The sequence below is a fragment of the Neovison vison genome, chromosome 6 (assembly GCF_020171115.1).
Source record: "Neovison vison isolate M4711 chromosome 6, ASM_NN_V1, whole genome shotgun sequence".
Lineage (NCBI taxonomy): Eukaryota > Metazoa > Chordata > Mammalia > Carnivora > Mustelidae > Neogale > Neogale vison.
The window spans coordinates 94,377,134-94,392,453 of record NC_058096.1 but is presented as its reverse complement, the minus strand read 5'-3'; the positions used below and the strand labels follow the sequence as shown (position 1 = coordinate 94,392,453).

Here is a 15,320-nt window from a genome sequence, read left to right as displayed (position 1 = left end):
GATTTTTTGAGCTTTTGGGCTCATCTTTTCCTTGTCCAACTTTAGCAAGAATCTTGCTAAGAGAGGTTAGCCAGACTCTTATCCTCAGGATCTGATGTCCTTCAACAATATCTGACTGGGTTCCTTATCCTGCACCATCTTCCAATGATGACCTATCACCGTGTCCTGCCTTTAGCAAGAATCCCTTATTATCCCTGATGTTTCCTCAGTAATATTCCACCAACTAACCTCCACCTTGTTCCTTGGTTCCTTGTTCCCACTATTCCTCATTGTATTCAGAGTTGAGCCCAGTCTTTCTACCCGACTGCAAAATCCCATCGTAAAGGTCCTGGGTAAAGTCTAAAGTCTGTTTTACTGTTCTTTAACAAGGGTCATGAATAATTTTTCCTTTAAATACTGCCAATGTCATAAGCTGACTAAGGTACACAAATTATGTATTTATACACACAAATGTGTATATATGTAAAGAGTTATAAAAAAATCAGTTAATACCTATTTTCATAACTATAAAAGAACCAATGAAACAAGCTTTTGTAGGTATATAGTTCATATATAGTTGATACTTTCCCAAAAAGTTCCATTCAGATTTGATGTAAAAAGGCATAGACTCATGGCTACCATCTTGATAAATGCCACTGGCTTTTATAAGTCGTGGTGTCTGGATAAGGAAGCCCAGACGGAATAAATAAATGAAGTCTTCCTTGTGTCAAGAAAAAAAACAGGCTGCTTTAAATAGCCAATATTGGTTTAGAAGGGGTGTGAAGAAGGTAAATAGAGTAGGTTCATACTTATAAAGACCCATCTAAAAAGATATCTTTAGGATAAAAGAGAATTATCTGTATAAAATGATTTTATCCTTTGTAACTCATCTGAAATTAAATAAAGCTAAGGAATCCTGTTTAAGTGGTCAGCAACGAAGGGATATTTCCAGAGTTTTCCATTTCCTCACTGGCTCTCAGGGGCCAACTGCAAGGACAGAAAAGCAGGCTTGTCCCTGGATGAAGAAAGTAACTGGGGAGAAGGATGATCAGCTATAGCCACTAAGACACCAGCCAGGAACCTCTTTAGAAGAGGAGTGGAAGAATGAAGACAAGTTTGAAATGGAATGTGTAAGGGAACCAGAAGGCTGTAAGAAACTAGAGCTGAGGTGGGAAAGGCCTTGGGAAGCTCTGCAACTTGAAGCAGTAAAGAGCCATCATAAGGAAGGATATCGGAACATGAGGTTCTAGTCATTTTACACTGGCTCCTGAATATTGTGATCCTGGGAACCAATCAAAACTTTTTCATGATACCAATTTTATGCCACACTTCCCCTATAGTCCACTGAAAGTACTCAAAATTCCAGTATTTTGTTCTTTAAACAACCTCCTGAGACAAGACAAAAATATCCTTTGATAGGCTACCTGTATTGAATTTTCCCTTGAAAAATGTTCACATTAACTGCAGGGATCCAGAGATTTATAAGATATGGCTCTTTTCCTGAATGATTTTTTTAAACTATGTATGAATCAACTCGTGTGTTTCATATACAACGTGAATACCATGATTTTTTTTTTCACTAATCCCTTGTCCAGACTCCTATTGAAAGCCCAGGGGTACCTGGGTGGCTCAGTCGGTTAAGCATCCGACTCTTGATTTCGGCTCAGGGCATGATCTCAGGTTCATGGGATTGAGTGAGCCCTGTGGCCCCATGTTGAGCTCAGCAGGGACTCTGCTTGTCCCTCTCCCTTTGCCCCTCCCCCTACTCGAGCTCTTTCTCAAATCAAATCAAATACAACCAAAAAAACCCCAATTAGATGCCCCGGTCGCTCAGTCAGTTAAGCTGCTGCCTTGGGCTCAGGTCATGATCCTGGGATTGAGTCCCACAGTGGGATCCTTGCTGAGTGGGGAGCCTGCTTCTCTCTCTGCCTCTGCCTGCCACTCTGCCTACTTGTGCTCTGACAAATAAGTAAATAAATAAAATCTTTTAAAAAACAAACATAGGGTGCCTGGGTGGCTCAGTGGGTTAAGCCTCTGCCTTCAGCTCAGGTCATGATCTCAGGGTGCTGGGATAGAGGCCCGCATCCAGCTCTCTGCTCAGCAGGGAGCCTGCTTCCCCTTCGAGAGCTCCCCCCCACACTTGTAATCTGTCTCTCTCTGTCAAATAAATAAAATCTTTAAAACAAACAAACAGACAATTCTTGACAACATACAATGCTTTACTTACTGTGCTTTCTCCAGTAGGTCCTTCTTGGCTGATAATCTCAGTTTTACTTCCTTTAGGGATCTTGATTTTGGTACGTGGCATTCCAGATGCCATGTGACTAAGCTCTGCGTGAAAGAGAGAAAACATAAACAACCACCATTAAGAGCAGCCACTGTGGGATTCAGTGTAACTAACTGGCTCCAACTCTCTGCTTAGAAAAACTAACTTTCTGAGGGATTAAAGCCAGTCATTAACTGCTTATATTCTTTTTTTCCAGGGATAGGAAGATGGGATACATTTAGGTGGAAGCCCCCAAAGACCCCGAGACATGGGTACATATCACATGGCATCTATTTAAACAAGTCTTGCTGGCATTGCAGTTTCTGCCCTTAGGCTTCAGAGTCTAAACTAGTGGTTCTCAAACTATTTGGTTTCAGGACCTTTTGACACTAGTGCCATATAACATTAAGTAACATTTTTTTTTTTTTAGTAACATTTTTTTTTAATGAAAAATTATTTTATTTTCCCAAAAGGAAAAATTTAGTGAGCAGGGGCCATTTTTTACATTTCACAAGCTGCTTTGGTGTTCAGCTCAATAGCAGGAGCTGAATGTCTCCTCTCTACCAGCTGTGGTATCACACATCACGCAGCTTTTGCAAAGTCCTGTGTTACATGATGAGAGCTCGAGAATAAAAATACATACTATTACAATCAAAGAGCTGTATTATACGTCTCAGAAGTCTGACAGAACCGTTTGCATTAAACACAAGTAGTTAAAGAGGAGCAGAGCTAACATTCTGGTCTACTCTTGTACAGAAAATAGAATTAGTACTGCAACTAGATTCCCTGATCCCAATGAATGGAGAAAACCTACAGTAGAAATCATGTACTGAGCCTTGTTCAGGGGTTTACATACCTTTTATCTAATCACCTTTACAAAAATCCCCAAAAGGTAAATATTTTTCCCCATGAGGAAACAGATGCAGGGGTAAATAAGCACATTTCCTGAGGGCAGATGACTGATAAATGTTGGAGCTGAAGTTCAAGCTCAGGTCTGAATTCAAAGCTCTTATTCTTCAGTAAGTGACATTATGGCTTGACTCACAACTGGAAATGAAGAAAGGGACCCAATTTATATATGTGAAAAAATTCTGAAAAGGTGACATTCCAAATAAAAGTAACTGTGTTGATTACTGACACCCGAAGGACTGTAACTAATCTATGTGGATGATGTAATTTTATTCCTTCAAAAGGTAAGTGTACATAAACTTTTCAAAATACAGTCCTTGCTTGGTATGTCAAAGTTCAGTTAAAAAAACAAAATGTCCCTCAACTCTGATAACTTTTAAAGAAACATGTTTTCATTCATTTATAGTATAATGAAATTCAATATAGAAAGTTAAAATATAGGAAACTGGTTTTTATTTAACTTGTTTTTTAAAATAGGTAAAACAATTTACATGGTATAAAAGTCAAGTTATAGAATTATATGCTGTGAAAATTCATCCTGCCTGCTCTTTCAACACCCTTTTACCCCCAAACTCCTCACTATCCAGTTCGGTTCCCTCCCTAGGTAAAACCATGGTTACCACTTACTTGCCTGTCTTTCAGAGATACTCTAAAGCAAGGTTTTACAAAGAAACTTGAAATTTCCATGTTGTTAAGAAAGCTAGCAAAGAATTCTTGATTTGCCCTTTTCCAAGTCTCATTCATATACTGGTAAAAATCACGTAAGAGTTTCAAAGGTAGAACACAATAAAATATGAATCAATGATTAGTCAGATTACAGCAGTAATTCCCACCAACCCCAAATATAAGGCTGGTCATGAGGAAGGAAGGTCATCTAGGCCAGGAAGGAAGACAGGAAGTAAGGATTATCTCAGAGTAGAATGACAGATGCTCTCATTTTCCTGGAGTATAGAATTACAGTGCTCACTCCTACCTACTTCTCTGCTTCTAGGCACACAGGGAGATTTCAGTTTCTTGACCCTTAAAATTAGGTGGGCCCATGATGTGGGTATTTCCAGCCAAAGGGTTATGAGGTTCAAGCATTTAATTGCAGAGGAGAAGCCTCTTCAGTGTTCTCTTCTCCTGCCACAGCTAATAGAGTGGCCATGTGTTCCAGGTGGTACAGCTTGAGAAGGTGGAGGCTTTAACCTGGGTCCTTGAGTGACTGTGTGGAGCAAAGCCTTGATGACTCACAGTGGATGTATGGTGTAAGTGAGAAAAATCTGTCATATTAAGCTGCAAGGATTTTGTGATTATTTCTTACTGCCTATCCTCACATTTCCACAGAACTTGAAATTTTTAACAGCATGTATTATTATCAAATTTAAAAAGCTATAGTAGAAAACAACTTTGAAAAGCAACAGTGCAAATGTCAGAAAATTGGTAAAATAAAAATTCAGTGTTAATTCCCAATACATGAACTGGTTTTGCATTGTTTTGTTGTGATTTTCTTTATATTTGTCTGTATTGGAAAAGAAGGTCTCAAGTCACTGACCTAAGTTTCCACCTTAAAAAAGGAATGAATTAAACCCAAAGTAAACTAAAGGAAGGCTCTAAGAGCAGAAAACAATGAAGTTTATAAAACAAACAGAACAACCAGTGAACCAAAAGTTAGTTCTTTGGAACAACAACAACAACATCAACAACAATGAATTGATAAAACTTCAGCCAAACAAAGCAAGAACCTACTAAAACTAGGAAAGAGAGGACCTCACAACACATCATACAAACACTGAAAGGATAATAAGGACTGCTATGAATAATTTTAATAACTGTCATGGAACATAAATTTCTTTTTTTTTTTTTAAAGATTTTATTTATTTGACAGAGATCTCAAGTAGGTGAAGAGACAGGCAGAGAGAGAGAGAGGAGGAAGCGGGCTTCCCGCTGAGGAGAGACTGATTAGGGGATCATGACCTGAGCTGAAGGCAGAGGCTTTAACCCACTGAGCCACCCAGGGGCCCCGGAACATAAATTTCTGAAAGGACCAAATCGCATTAAAAAATATCCCTAACGATCTCTATAAAGAAAGTGATTTTGGACTTAAAAACCTTCCCACAAAGGTTCTAGGTTCCCACAAACCTTCCCGCAAAGGTTCTAGGCTCACTCTAGATGAATTCTACTAAACATTTAAGGAAGAAACAGAAGACAGAAATACCTCCTAACTTCTTTTACAAGATCAGAATCACCCTGATACTAAAAGCAAAAACATTTTAAGAAAACTAAAGAGAAAAACTGTAATGATCATCTGAATCGACACAGATAAAGCATTTGACAAAATCCAACATGATTAAAACCTCCACAAACAAACAGTAAGAGGGAACTTGCCAACCAGATAAAAAGCAGCTACGAAAAACCTAAAACCTACACCTAACCTCATGCTTAGTGATGAAAGAGTGGCCATTTCCCCCTCCAAGATCCACCCTACACTCAACAGTTTTTTGGAAACCCTATCCAGTGCAATAAGGCCTTAAGAGGAAATAAAGGGCCGGAAGATTTGAAAGAAAGAAGTAAAACTGTAATCATGGATCATGTACTTAGAAAATCTAAAGAGTCTATAATAAAGCTACTAAAAGTAACAAGTAAATTTAGCAAGCCTGCAGGTTCTTGTTTTTTTTTTTTTAAGATTTTATTTATTTATTTGACAGAGAGATAGCACAAGTAGGCACAGTGACAGGGAGAGGGAGAAGCAGGCTCTCTGCAGAGCTGGGAGCCTGATGCGGGACTCAATCCCAGCACCCTGGGATCATGACCTGAGCTGAAAGCTGCGCTTAACCAACTGAGCCACCCAGGCAGCCAGGTTGCAGGTTTTTAAAAAATCTTATTTCTAGACACTAGTAATAAACAACTGAAAAATGAAATTAGAAAATTTTATTAGCATTAAAAATAGGAAACATTTTGGGATAAATTTGACAAAACTCACGCAAGCCCAGTATCCTGAAAATTAAACAATATTTAAAAATTTAAACAATACAGAAAGAAATCAAAGATCTAAATCAAAGAAGATCTATACCATGGGTTGGAAGACTCAGTATATCTTTTTGTTGTTGAAAGTGGCAAGCTGATTCTACAACTTATATGGAAATGCAAAGGACTGAGTAGAGCCAGTTTTTTAAGAACAGAGCTGGAGGACTTCTACTACCTGATTTTAAGACCTGGTTATAAGGGTACAGAAGGAAGAGGATGCTATCAGCATAAGATAGTCCTATAAATTAATGTAATAACAGAAGAGGATTCAGAAATAAATCCACATATTTATGGTCACTTGATTTTTAAAAGGAAGGTAATTCAATGGGGGAAAGAACAGCCTCTTCTAAAAATGATGCTGGAGAGTGGATATCCATATGGGAAAAATTACATCGCATTGTACCCAAAATAAACTCAAAACTGATAAGACTAAATGTGTGGGGGGGCAGGGGGATGGGTGAAACGTGACGGGGATAAAAGCGTGCACTTGTGATGAGCAGTGGATGTTGTTGGAAGTGCTGAATCACTGTACTGCACACCCGAAACTATTACTATACCGCAGTAACTAGCTGGAATTTAAATAAAAACTTTAAAACACTTAAAAATTTTTTTAAAAAAACCCTTAAAAATGTAGAAATGAAATCAAAATATCTGGAAGAAAAAAGAAAATCTTTGTGGCCCTGGGCAGGTGTATTCAATTTCTCAGCTTGCCATAACAAATTAACCACCGGGTGGCTCAAAACAACAGGAATTTATTCTCACAGTTCTAGCAGCCCGAAGACCAAAGTATCAGCCAAGACACATTCCCTTTGAAGCCCTGGAGGAGAATCCTTCCCCACCTCTTGCAGCTTCTGCTGGCTGCTGGCACTCCGTGGCCTGTGGCGGGACACCACCCACCTCTGCCTCTGTCTGTCTCTCCAGGGCCTTCTGCGGTGTCTCTCTGTGTCCTCTCCTCTTTCTGTAAGGACACTACTGGATTTAGGGTCCACCTTAATTTAATCTTACATGACCTCCCCTTAATTATATCTGCAAAAAAAACATTTCCAAAAACGGCCGCATTCCAGGTGGACGTGGATTTTGGGGGGATCCTAGACAATCCACTCCAGTAGGCAAAGCTTTTCTTAGGACATCCACACATACATTGAAAAGGCGGGCTTGTTAAAAAAGAAATGCTTCTCTTTAAAAGCATAGTTATAAGAAGAAGAAAAGGAAAGCTACAGACTGGGAGAAAATACAATAAATATGAGACCAATGACTTGAATCCAGAATGTGAAAGGACTCTTAAACTCAGTAAGATAATTAGTCCATTAGCAAAATGGGCAAAAGATTTAAACAGACACACTGAGCAGACACAAATGCAAACGCAAACCACAATGCGCTGCTTCCACACACCACTACAACAGCAACATTGAGAAGACTGCCCGGATGTGTGGGGCCAGGAAGCAGAATGACCAGACCACTCAAACACTGCTCAAGCACTCTGGAGCTTTCTGACAATGTTAAACATGCAATTACCATTTCATCCAGTAATCCCACTCCTAGCTATTTACCCAAGAGAAATGAAAAGAGATGTCCAGAGAATGTGCACACCAATGTGTGTAGCAGCTTTGTTCACCATGGGTTCAATCTGGAAATGTTTCATATGTCCACCAATAGGAGGATGAATAAACAAATTGTAGTGTACCCATATAATGTACTTCTCAGCAATAAGAAGGAATGAATAAAAAGAATATATGCTGCACAGGCATAGATCTCAGAAATGTACTGAATGAAAAGAACCTGACACAAAAGAGTACAGATGGCAAGATTCCATGGAATTCCAGAATAGCAAAAGAAATCCATGAGCCAGGCAGACTGTCCGTGGAAATGTGGGGCCAGGCTGGGGCAAAGGGGCACCAGGGAACTTTCTGTAGAGATGCAAATGTTCTATATTTGGATTGAGGTGGTGGTTCAACAAAAGAATATGTTTTTCAAAATTCAAACTGTACCCTGAAAATGAGTGGATTTATTTTTAAGGATGGCCATCTCACAGTACTGGATATACAAGTGAAAGCCCAGAATTCATTTAAATATCCAACAATAAGAAATTGGGTATATAAATTATGACATGACTTCCAATGAAAGATGGCAGTTTGAACAAATGCAATTACCTCTACTTGCTCTCATAATGCCACAAAACTAACAGTAAATTGAGTCTGTACCTGATTCTAAAACAAATAAACAAACCTAATTTGTCACGTGAGGACACGAGGGAAACAAGTCACTATGTTTTTAAACTGGTAAAAATAGGAAACAGGTATTTTTTCCTGCCTTTTCTTTTCTTTTCTTTTCTTTTTTTTTTTTTTAAAGATTTATTTGACAGAGAGAGAGATCACAAGTAGGCAGAGAGGCAGGTGGGGGGTGGGAAAGAAGCAGGCTCCCCGCAGTGCAGAGAGCCCGATTCGGGGCTCGATCCCAGGACCCTGAGATCATGACCTGAACCACAGGCAGAGGTTTTAACCCACTGAGCCATCCAGGTGCCCCCTTCTTTTTTATTTTTAAACTAACTGTACCACTAGGTGACAGAATAGTGAGGGGATGTTTACTTTTATAGAAGCACGCTAATAAATGAATAAGGAATAATAAAATTTGAAAATCACCATTCTGTAACTCCTGATGTATTAATGGAGGTAGCCAATGATCATCAGTAGCTACTACCAACCAAAGGAAGAGAAGGAAGGATGTACCACTATCTAGAAAGTAGACTTGCTGAAAATAGAACCTGACCAAGCCTGCAGATTCAACTACTTACTTACAAAAAAACAGAGGACGAAAGAACAAGTTACATAGCCCCAGGAGACACAGTAAGCAAAATCCAGATGGAGGTCAACTCTCTGGGACAAACAACTTGTATGTTCAACAAACTGTATCAATAACAAATGATTAAATGAGACTTCAAATACATCAACTAAGTGCAATGTGTAAGACTTATCTGAATTCAACAAAACAAACAAGTACATTTATGGGGTACCGGGGTGGCTCAGTTGGTTGAGCGTCTGCCTTGGGCTCAGGTCATGATCCCAGGGTCCTGGGATGGAGTCCCACATCCATCTCTCTGCTCAGCGGGGAGCCTGCTTCTCCCTCTCCCTGCTGCTTCTCCTTCTTGTGTCCGCTGTCTTGCTCTAATAAATAAATAAAATCTTTAAAAAAGAATTACATTTATAAGACAACTGGAAATTAGAATACTGCCTAGAAATTTGAGGGTATTAATGAGTTATTAATTTTTAGCATTATAATGGTATTTTGCGATAGCTGAACTGTGGTCCCCCAAATTCTTATGTTGAAGCCCTAATCTCTAGTATCTCAGAATGTGACTGTATTTGAATATAAGGCCTTTAAAGAGATAATTAAAATGAAATGAGGCCACCTTTGGGGGGTTACCTAATCCAATCTGACTGGTATCCTTATAAGAAGGAGATTTGGATGCACACAAGAGATACCAGGGCTGGGTGCACAGAGAGGAAAGATCATGCAAGGACATGGTGGCAGCCCTAAACAACTTCTATGGTAATTCAAAACCTGTAAAACTACATACTGAATTATTTACAGATGAGCAATATTCTCTGGAATTTGCTTCAAAATAACAGAATATGTGTCTGGCTGGGGAGGGAGTTGATGGGAGTATAGATGGGGCAAGACTGACCACAGGTTAATTAATGGTTATTCTGTTTCTTTGTAGGTATGTCTGAAATTTTTCATCAATTTTTTAAAGACAAAAACTTCCAACGATGAAAGAATTTATAGCAGACACCAGGGGGAAAAAAATCACAAAAACAGTCCAGAGGCTGGAAAATGAATGGCCAAGTGTTGAATGACAGCATCCTGCCACATGCAGTGTGGTCTGAGAGGCAGGGGCATCAGCATCACCTAGGAACTTGTTATAAATACAAAATTTCAGGCTCCAATGTGGACCTACTGAATCAATCTGCATTTTCATTTATTTATTTTTAAAAAGATTTTATTCATTCGAGAGACAGCACAAGCAGGGGGAGAGGCGGAGGGAGAGGGAGAAACAGAGGGAGAAACAGACTCCTGGCCAAGCTGGGAGCCCAATGTGGGGCTCATTCCTAGGACCCTGGGCTCATAACCTGAGCCAAAGGCAGGAGTTTAACCATCAGGCATCTCTCAATCTGCATTTTTAATAAAATCCCCAAATGAACCACACATACTGATAATAGACTGAAGAAAGCTAGCAGGTGAGCAGGCACAGTGCAACCTAATTTCTACCTCAGAGCCTGCAAAATGCTCAGGAATTGCTGGCTCAGGTCAGTTTGGAAAGGGATGCAAAGGTGGGGCTAAAAACAGGATTACATGCAAATTAGACAAACAATTAGATCCCAGATCCCTTCCCAGTCTCAGTGCAACAGATGACTGCCTCTCCATGGAATAAGAGGTTTTCTCCTCCCGCAAGAGTAAAATTTAGGTGGTCTCCGGCTGAACTCTGGAAAGACTTGAAAATGGAGGGATACCATGCTGAAAAAGAGGGAGATCAAGGAAAAACACACATATTAAAAGTTGAGACCTCTCCAGTCTTCTTTTCCCCACTTGGATTTTTGAATACCATTATCACAAAAATATCTAACGATACTGACCTTGAGTCTTCCCTAAGGAAATAGCCTAGATAATGCCCTATTGATCAATATGAACTACATATCCAAAGATCATCAGACATTCAAAGAAAATCTCAAAGTCAAACCCACAAGAAGAAATAGACAACTTGGAGGAAAGAGATGCATTCAACATTAGGAGAAAACTTGATTTAGAAACTCACTGTTTTCAGGAAGGAAATACTACATCCATGAAACAAGAAGAGAGACTATTTAAAATAACAGAAAACGAGAAAGTACTCTTGGAAAGTAAAAATATGATCATGGCAGAAATGATAAGCTGAACATAAAACTTGGAAAATTCAGGAAATTCCCAAAAAAATTTAGAAAAAGATAAAGAGCAACGTGAGAGAACCAGCCCAGCAGGTGCAAAATCTCAATAATGGGTGTCATAGAAAAAGAACCAACAGGAGGGGAAGAAATCAAAGACTCCAGCATTTTCTAGAAGTGGTTTTTCAAGACTTAGAGTCTATAAGTGCCCACCTTGATGGAAGAAAACAGACATCCTTGGAAATTTCAAAACAATGGCAACAAAGAGATTACCAGTTTTTCCAACAGAAAAATAAAAACAACAGGTTTCATTCAAAGAAATGAGAGCTGGGGTGGATATCTTAAAAACAGGTAAATTAAGGGAAAGAATAAAACATTTACCCTACCCCATAGGAGATGTACCACTGGACAACCAAGTAGCAGATGAGGCAAAGTAGCGCTTTATTTACTTATTTATTATTTTTTAAATTAAAATTTTTAAAAATTTTTATAAACATATAATGTATTTTTAGCCCCAGGGGTACAGGTCTGTAAATTGCCAGGTTTACACACTTCACAGCACTCACCATAGCGCATATCCTCCCCAATGTCCATACCACACCACCCTCTTCCAAAAAGTAGCGCTTTAAAGAGTGTTCCAACTTAAAAATGAGAAATGAGAAATAAATTAAAATGAGAAATAAATTGCAGACTTAGAATTCCATCATTCTGCAACCAGCCCTTCCTCCCCAGCCTCCCACCCATGAATTAACAGGTGTAAACCTTAAGCAACTATTGCTATCATCTCCCAACAGGAGAGAACCCAGACATTCTGTGTCTCCTGTAGACTGACGCTGAGTCTGGTCAAAATCTCCAGATCAGCTGCCAATCTGAAAGAAGTACAGAGGACCCAAACTGAAAGCAGTCCAAATTTCTATCAACGACTGAATGGACGAACAGCAGTCTATCCACACAATGGAATATCACTCAGCAATAAAAAAGGAAGAAAGTACCAAAATTTGCAACAGGGATAATCTCAAAATCATTATGCTGAACGAAAGAGGCCAGGGCAAAAGAAAAAGAATGCACACTGCATGATTCCATTTATATAAAATCTTAAAAAATGCAAACTTGCCTATAATAAGGAAAGCAGATCCTCGGTTGCAAAGGAAACAGGGAGGGGCAACAGGGAGAAATTACAAAAGGGTATAAGGAACTTTTGGGGGGGCGATAGCAGTATTTATTTTCTTCTCGTGGGTGCAGACTATGGCATAAGGTATCAAACGAGTACAAGTAAGTATGTTATTGTATATTAGTTATACTTCAATAAAGCTGATTTTTAAAAAAAGATTTTATTTATTTATTTGACAGAGAAAAGATACAGCGAAAAAGGGAACACAAGCAAGGGAAGTGGGAGAGGGAGAAGCAGGCAACACGGGGCTTGATCTCAGCACCCTGGGATCATGACTTGAGCAAAAGGCAGATGCTTTATGACTGAGCGACCCAGGTGCCTCAATAAAGCTGTTTTTAAAAAAGGAAAGAAATAGAGGACAGAGGGACCTAATGGGTGGTACTATGAACATGTAATCAGCAAAAGTCACACTGTGGAAAATTCTGAAGGTCAAACGGTTCAGTTCTTCAACAGAAGAACAGGGGAATGGGGAACGGAGAAGTAATCTACAGAGCAAAAAAGAGACTTAAGACATCTCAGAGGCACCTGCGTAGCTCAGTCGTTTGGGTGTCCAACTCTTAATGTCAGTTTAGGTTTTATCTCAGGGTTATGAGTTCGAAGCCCATGTTGGGATGACTATTTAAAAAAAAAAACTGAAATAATTTTTTTAAAAGAGTAAGACTGAAGTCTGCAGGGATACACATTTGGGTGATAAAATGATCTTTCAGAAATACAAGAAAGTGACTATTCTATGAGCCATGCTACTTTGGGGGAGAGGAGCTGGGGATGGAGACATCACACAGAAGGGCTGTATGGGGCAGAGGCCTAGTTCTTTATCTGAGTGGCAGTTACAAGGGTGTTTACCTTGTAGTCCAGTGAGCTATATACATTTTTGTGTACATCATACCATCTAAATTAGCAGGGCATATGGCTGTGGGAGAAATTTCTATAAGATGAACCTTCCATCTTTTTTAGTGTACCTGAAGAGATTTACAGAATAGGGAAGAGTTTATGGTTGAATTAGTAATAAATATAAAGAAATAAAAAAGACAAAAGGAAAACAAAAATGTTCAGGAAAGGAAATGCAACTGTAATAAACAACAACACTGACTAGCTATGGATGGTTTTTGCAGAGTCCTGCTTACGTTAACACTGGATACTGTTCTAAACATGCTTGGTGATACCAATATCACCAGTGATACCGATAGCACGGGGCCTCGAAGAGTGCACGGATATAGCGATGGTGGTAGTGGGGCTTCCCAGCAAGACGGAGAGGCCTGGGTGATCACCTTCCCTTTGGGAAGTAAACAGCTAATCCTGGAAGTGAGAAACGCCGAATGTGTAGTGAGCAAGTCACCAGAGGTGTGAAGGTCAATACCATCAGCAAAAGGAACTGAAGTTGCCTGTGAGGAGCAGGCAGGAAAAGGGGACTTTTTTCTTTCTTTTTTTTTTTTTTAAAGTGCTGACCCAATTAGGTAATCCTTTTGAACATGCACCTTCATTACTTGGGTAAAAATTAAGGTTATATCTGAAAGTGAAAATAAGGAAATTTTACTTTAAAACAGAAGTCTGTAGTTCACCTATTTTTAGGGCACACCGTTCTCCAACATTTTTTATGTCTTTTTTTTTTTTTTTGTAGAAATTTATTTATTTGGCAGAGATCACAGGTAGACAGGGAGGCAGGCAGAGAGAGAGAGGAGGAAGCAGGCTCCCTGCTGAGCAGAGAGCCTGATGTGGGACTCGATCTCTGGACCCTGAAATCATGACCTGAGCCAGAGGCAGAGGCTTAACCCATGCCCACACAGGCATCCCATTTTTTATGTCTTGAGTCAGGATGCTGATGGCCTCTTATAGTAACTGTCCTCAGCATAAACATTTTTCACAGAAATATTATCTAGATTCTGTATCCCATTATATCAGTTTGCCTTCTTACTGCTCATGTGAAGCTATATCATTTGATTGAGGTGTGTGCCATACTTCTCTGCCTCAGGGGTACCTTCTCCCTGAGACTGTTAGACTATGCTGTTCTGCAACATAGTTTCATCTCATGGTTTATCATCCATTTATCATCCTTGCCTGAATCAATTACCATACTGGGAAAACAATGATTTTTCTAATTCCAGGATTCACTCTGCTTTCATGAACTGGCAGGTTTTTTTCTTATCCAGGAAATATATTTTGATTTTTTATGCAGTGTGTTATAATCTAGCACCATCATTATTCTTTTGAATGCCTTATTTTTTCCCCAAATTCCTCTTGTCAGAGTTCCTTCAAGCTAGCTCCTGTATCCTCTTGACAGGTCCAGTCTCTAAAAGTGCTTGTTTGCTTTATGGCACCTTGAACTTCTGTCGACCCAGAGTCATTTTTTTCAAGGAACCCTACCTTTTATTGAAAAAATGGTATTTAGAAAGCAACAACTGAGCTCAAGGTACATGTTACACTGAGGTGTCACTGTGTCTAGGCCCTTTCAGTAGATGGGGCTGGAAATTAATTTTTTTTTTTATCAAGAGTTTATACTGATAACCTCCAATTCAAAGCTAACATCACATGATTCTTCCTTTCACTTTACCTCATTTTTTTTTTTTTAAAGATTTTATTTATTTGTCAGAGAGAGAGGGAGAGAGAGCAAGCACAGGCAGACAGAGAGGCAGGCAGAGGCAGAGGGAGAAGCAGGCTCCCTGCCGAGCAAGGAGCCCCATGTGGGACTCGATACCAGGACGCTGAGATCATGACCTGAGCCGACGTCAGCTGCTTAACCAACTGAGCCACCCAGGCGCCCCATCTCATTCCATATTTTTATCTCCCTTCTCCCAAAGTTAGAACCTTGTTCCCAATCACATTAGTATGTTGATTTATTTATTATCCTGGCTCTAATACATAGATTTTTTTAAAAAAGATTTATTTATTTATTTGACAGAGATCACAAGTAGGCAGAGAAGCAGGCTCCCTGCTGAGCAGAGAGCCCAACGGAGGGCTCCATCCCAGGACCCTGGGATCAAGACCTGAGCCAAAGGCAAAGGCTTTAACCTACTGAGCCACCCAGGCACCCGACTCAAATACATATTAAATAGCTTCTGACTTAATACACAGGACC

At 39.5% G+C, this 15,320-nt stretch overlaps 1 protein-coding gene across 4 annotated transcripts in view; it reads right to left on the bottom strand.

Moving 5' to 3' along the window:
• GPR160 (G protein-coupled receptor 160) overlaps positions 1-15,320 on the bottom strand; it is a 43,469-nt gene that overhangs the window by 3,399 nt on the left and 24,750 nt on the right. For 2 of the 4 annotated variants that reach the window (XM_044251768.1, XM_044251770.1), the window contains 2 exons: positions 3,102-3,292; positions 2,207-2,310 (listed from right to left, as the gene is read on the bottom strand). The gene's annotated coding sequence lies outside the window, so the exon portion shown is untranslated. The remainder of the gene's footprint in view (positions 1-2,206; positions 2,311-3,101; positions 3,293-15,320) is intronic. The other 2 variants (XM_044251769.1, XM_044251771.1) reach the window with 1 other exon arrangement.